This window comes from Lonchura striata, chromosome 9, assembly GCF_050655825.1.
Source record: "Lonchura striata isolate lonStrDom1 chromosome 9, ASM5065582v1, whole genome shotgun sequence".
Classification (NCBI taxonomy): Eukaryota; Metazoa; Chordata; class Aves; order Passeriformes; family Estrildidae; genus Lonchura; species Lonchura striata.
Genome location: NC_140711.1, coordinates 23,178,759 through 23,184,789, shown reverse-complemented (window position 1 = coordinate 23,184,789; position 6,031 = coordinate 23,178,759). Strand labels below are relative to the sequence as shown.

General features: G+C 51.8%; 1 long non-coding RNA gene across 1 annotated transcript; it reads left to right on the top strand.

Annotated features, from left to right (window-relative positions):
• The first annotated feature begins 442 nt into the window (after window positions 1–442).
• On the top strand, window positions 443–5,690 carry LOC146766684 (uncharacterized). The gene is made up of 2 exons (XR_014957408.1): window positions 443–3,836; window positions 5,135–5,690. It is a non-coding gene; the product is annotated as an uncharacterized LOC146766684 (long non-coding RNA).
• Window positions 5,691–6,031: the final 341 nt, after the last annotated feature.

Below are 6,031 nucleotides of genomic sequence, written 5' to 3'. Positions count from 1 at the left end.
AGTAAAATAACACCACCGATCCTGCCTTTCTCCCAGCCCTCACTAAGGGGGGTGGTGCTGTCCATGGATCCTGTCCAGTGCTGGCTTCTGGGGCTGATGCAGGGTGTGCACAGCACTGCCAGAGGGGTGCAATGCCCCTCATGCTGTCAGGGCCGTGTCTGGGTGCCCATAAACAATGCAGATAATAAAACAGATCTGGGACAGTCTGTGGCTGAGTTTATTGACTCCAAGCCCAAGGCCAAGCTCCCACATGAGGTCTCTGCACCCTCACTTGACAAAGGGCATCTCCAGTTCCCATCGTGCTGGGCCTGGGAACTGGGTGGCTCTCACTGTGGGTATCTGCCTGCTTTAGGGCACAGTGTCACAGGCAGGATCATCCCTGTGCAGAGCTGTGAAGGCAGCACAGACACCCACCTTTGGATTCAGCTACCCAAATACAACAGCTACTGTTTTATTTGGGTAGCTGAATCCCATCCTCTCTATCTACACCATGGAGTAGGTGCTGTCCTGGGTGGATCAAACCAGAGTCCCAGGTGTTGCCTGGCTGTTGGCCACAGCTTTTCCAGAGAGGCTGAAGCCAAGCAGCATGAACCATATCACTTCCCGGGTATCCAAATCTGGTAGCATCAGAGATGGGGCCGTGCCCACCCTGTCACCCAGGAAGGGTCCCTGTCCCACACCACCCCAAGTCATGTTTAGCAGAGTCAGGTTAGCAGAGCTGTGCTAACAATTCCCCACTCCCTGGCACTGTGGACATGACCACAGTGACTTGCAAGAGCTGAGCTGAGCTTGGGGTTGTCACGGCCTGTCTGGGTCTGCTGTACTTTCTGCATTAGTGGGAATCAAACCATCATGGACCCATCTCTGCCCCATCAAGAGAGCTCTGGAGCCTGGGATGGGGGAACGTCCCACCATGGGGGCTTCAAAGTATTCTCCTACCATGGCTTGCAAGGTCACCTCATAGCACAGAGGTTTGTGAGGTGACTTCCCACCATGGGAGCTTGCAAGGTGGACTGTGAGCTCTCACCTTCATCCTTCTGATGACACTGAAACACAGGATTAGGGCACCGAGTGAGGGAGGGGCATGAATGGCAGCCCAGGGAAGGAGGATCTCCAGCACCAGTGCTGCCAGGGAAGGAGCATCATGGGATGGAGCTGGGGCAGAGCAGCTCTATCCTGCCCAGAAAAAGGAGCAGTTCCCTGCTTAATGTCCCCACAGGACCTGGTTTGCCACTGGGTTACCCTGATCCCACAGGGGCCTTGTCCAGATGAAGTCCCTGCTGCACCCAGCCTCACGTACTGCAGCAGGATCAGCAGGGCAGGACACCCTCCTGGTGCCTGCCCTGGGGCAACAGCGCTGCCAGTGCTCTGCAGCTGTGCCACATGAGACAGGCACATCTCTGTCCCCCAGCAGCAGGGACCCTGAGGGTGCTACTGCTGGTGCCACGTTGTGTTCCCAGCTCTCACCAGAGGCATGGCTGTGCTGGCTGGCAGAGCCCTGCAGACACACGGCTGCTTTGAAATGGAAGACGCAGTGCTTGAGCTTCACTTGGCTTCAAAGACAGTCTGGTAACAGCCATGCAAACCTTCCACAAAGATACCCACAGCACCTCCCCACACCAGGTATATTGATTTAATTTGCACCTGTGCATTTCTTGGCACAGCCCAACCTGCAGCGAGCCAGGAGTAAATCCAGTTAGATTTCTGGCACAAAGCTGCCCCAGCTGAGCTAAGCCAGCATGAAACAGCAGGAGTTCAGCGGGTTCAGACTTATGTGCAGCCCAAGCTTGGGCTGTAGCTACAACCCTGCCCTGAGATAGCGGGAGGGAACAGGAGGTGATTGGAGTGAAGTGTTTTGCTGTTGGTAATTTACGTCACCTCAGAGCAGCTCCTTGCTGATCCTGACTGCCCAAGGAGGAGGCTCTGGATCATACCTGGCTGCCCCCTTCTCCCCTCTCCAGGCCCTAAAGCATTCTGGAGCATGCGTGCCCTGGAGCCATCCCATTGCTGACCTCTGTTCAGGCAATGGGGACTATGAGCAGGATGTTGATGCTCATACTTGAGGTTTTTTGCTCAGTTCCTTTCTAATCCGAATTTTCAATTGCTCATAACTTATGTCATTTGGGCTGGAATTTTCCGGACGTGATCTCCCGTACAAAGGTGGCTCTTTCCTTTTCCTTTTATTTTCTATTTTTTTTTTTAACCAAGGAAAAGCATTCAGCCAAATGGTCTAGCCATGTCCATTTTATTTTTTTTTTTTAGTAAACACAGACTTTTCTCATTATATATTAAAATTATAGTTATAGAGTCACCTTTCCTGCTGCAGTGTCAGTGGGGAGCAGGCCTCTGGCCGACCGCCGGGAGCTGGCGTGCAGAGGGGGATCCTGCCGTCCAACCCAGCTCAGTTTTCCTCAGCTCACCCAAACACTGAACCTCCCCAGAGCCCTTCAGGTGCCCTGGGAAACCTGAATTACGACCCATTTTGCCCAAGAGCAGAGCAATACATGTTCCTATTTTAATGTTGATTTTCCTCCAGCAAGCTGGAGGCAGATCGGGTGGGGGCCAGGCTGCTTTCAGCAAGAGCCTTGTGTGGGTTCACATTCAAAAAACCCCTTTTCCTTCCAGATTTTCCAAAAGCACTGATTTCCAAGTAGGGCTAGGAAATATAAATTTGCAGGTATTTCTGATATATTTACGCTCTTCATCCCATTAATCTCTGTTGTGAGGATCTGGGGGATGGTCCCCACCACTGGAGGATGACATCCCCACGTGGCTCAGGATGGCCAGCAGTGGGAACAGGCAGCACACACATCCGACACCACAGCAGTTTCGCGAGTTCCTCCCTTCCTCGTGGCAGCAAAGGGGTTAAAGCCGACAGGGTGAGCCCCAGGGGGCTTTGGGGGGCCATGGCTGTGCAGAGCAGGGCGGAAGCCGCTCCCCCCTCTCTGTGCTGCCCGCCGTGATGTCACCTCCCCGCTGTCCCCAAGGAAGCGTTAAACGAGGCCGTGCGCTAATGGGGCAGTGGGGCCAGGCCGTGCAGGTGGGCAGCACCTGGCAGGGGGTGCCCATGGCTGCAGCTGACAGAGGAGCTCAGCCCACGGCACAGCCGCCCCCAGGGCTACGTGCCACCTCCTGGCTGCCGAAAGGCCTTGGAGAAGCCAGTGGTGAGACAAGTCGTGCAGCTCTTTGTGTCCCTTCTGACGCCTGATGGGAACCTGGAGCAGGCAAAGGCTGGAGAAAAATCCCCATAACATTTTCCAGGGATTAATAGGTCATCTGACAGTGCAGGGATCATCCAGGCTCTCTTTGGGCCAAGGCTGACCGCAGAGCATCCCTGCTGTGCCTCCTCCATCCCCATCCCATCCTGACAGCAGATGCGAGTCCAGCTTGCACCCTCATGCAAGAGAACTCCCTTTCTGCAGCCCTTCTCCTCTGCAAAGAAGAAAGACGTGCAAAGGAGGCTCCTATGTTTCTCCAATTAATGTAATTAAGAGAATTAAACTTTTGGAGAGAGTGAGTTTTTCATTTTCTTTTTATTTGATTAGGGAAATTCCCACTGCACACTCTGTGCAAATGAAACCCAGGCTCCTTTCCGTTGTTCGGCAGCCCCGGGAGAACACGTTACCTTTCAATCTCGCACTCTAATGTGTTTAGAGTTAAAATCCCCCCGCCCCAGGCGAGCAAAGGAAGGATCCCAGAGCCTTGATTAAAGCACGGCTTCCTGAGCAAGGATGTGCATATGGAGCTGCTGGGCTTGCAGTGTGCCCCGCACAGCCAGACGAGCCCATGAGCACCAAGAGATGCCACGACATCCACGACATTCCAGTTTGCTGGTGGTAAGTCCAGGGTCATGCAATAAGAGCCAGGAAAAAGCAGAGCAGCCCTGGGATGGGGTGGCTGGTCCCCACATTTCATTAGAGGTCTGTCCTGGCCAGCTTGCCCACGTGAATTCCAGTGCCGTGGCCCCATCAGGTGGTTTAGCACATAATACTGAAAAGCAATTATTTTTGGCAGCCTGAATATTAAAACCTCTTCTCCACGAGACTGTATTTAGCTATCAAGGTTACTGAAAAATAAAACATGAGTAAAAGTCTTTGTACAATCCTGCCATGAGGCCTCGGGTACTTATCCCACAAGTGCTCCAAAATTACAAGCCAGCTCCCCAAAATGAAATAGGCTTAAAAATCAATAAGAATAAAAAAATACATTATGACTTTTAATTTTTCTTCAGCTTTCTGAGCATTTTGAGCACACAGGGGACATGTTAGACATTAATGAAAGCTGCTTTTCTCATCTAAACACAATTTCAGGTGGTCGTAACTTTGAAAACCATGGAGACATCACCAGGTCTGTGGCAGGTACAGACCTGGACAGGGAAGAGAAATTAAAAAACTGGGGCAAAATGGCTTCTTTAGCCCCACTGGGGTTTCCCACAGTTTCTTGTAGCGGGAAGTGTGTCTACAAAGGGCCAAACCTGCTCTTTTTTAGCTTTCCCCCCCCCCCCCCCCCGAAAAATCTGCTGACCCAAAGTCTGGATTTCTGGTTCCTCCCATGTAGCATAATGGATTGGAGATAGAGCTCCAGGAGCGCCGTCTGGGGCGGGAGGAAACCACAGGACGGCTCGGGGGCTGTCCTAGCTGTGCTGACATGAGCACAGGTGGCCCAATGTGGGCTGGAGGTGAGGCTTGGATTTCCCAGTGTTTGGCTCCTCTCCAGTAAAAACGTTAGAGATCCGTGGCAGAAGATGAACGGGGTTATCTGGATTTAGCAGGAGGCGTTACCTTCCTTTCGCCTCCAATGGAGGAATGGGAACAGCTCCCTGTGGTCAGGAGGAAAACTTGAAGCTTTAAAGCCCATCAGGTTTCTGGGCTCACAATGAGCTCTTCCGATTATATATATATATATATATATATTTTTTTTTTTTATTAGGTGAAATATTTTTCTCTGTTAATCTCTAATTCCTCCAGATTTCCCAAGGGTCATCCAGAGGAAAGAAGCTGGAGTGCGGAGGAGGGAAAGGTTGGGCAATGTCATGTTGGGAAAATGGTACAGGATAAGATTTATGGATGCTTTTTCAGATCCTCAGCTCTGTAAATAACTACAAAGGCAGTGACTTGCTTGTGACAATTCACAGGTGTACTCAACATGTGATTTTGGAGAAGAAAAGCACCCACAGCCATCACCCAGGGACCAGCTGCCCATCACCACAGCACTGGCAAATGTCCACTTTGGGAGGATAACGAGCATTTTTGGCTGTAGCAGCAACGACGCCATAAAACACCACAAGCTGCTGCTTGCAGGCTTCTCCCATCACTGCTCGGAGCATCTGTGGAAGGGAAAACTTCCCAGCGTAACATCCACAACCTCTTAAGTAAATAGGCTTTAATGTTGCACTAAAGGGTTGTAGTCTTAATATGTAAAATCTGTTTAGCTTTTTTAATTCTTGGATCGTGCTGTGGAAAGTCCTCCAGAAGTTGCCTGTTGGCTTTTTTCCCCTAGCCTTTGGTCTCGGAGGAGCTGCGGCCAGGAACGCCCTCCCGCAGCCCCGAGCTGGTGGGAGATGCCCTGAAGATGGCAGCAGGGCCATGGGCACCGCGCAGCAGGGCTGCGACAGCGCGGGGACAGATAAACGCTGCTTGAAGCAAATATTTTCGCTTTTAAGAAAAAGGGAAAAAAAAAAAAAAAAAGAAGAAAGGAAAAAAAAGAGGGTGGGGGGAGCTCTTTTGTAACAAATGCCAGAGCGCTCTTCGCAGCTGTAACTTTCTGCCACATCAGGATGGAGCAAATCACACCCGCTCGCTGCGATCTGCCGGGATGCTAAAAGGCTCATCAGCCCCTCGCAGCTGGGTCCTGCCCGCTGAGTGGCAGCTGAGCCTTTTTAACGAGGCATGAAGGGTGCGATGGGTTTCCCCGACGGCTCCGGGTGCTGCCGGCTTCAGGCTGAGGGAGTTATTTTAGGGTTTCTTCCTTTCCTTGTGTTTGTAGCCCTTGGAATGTAGGCTCATCACTGGTCTGTGGCGGTACCACTGGT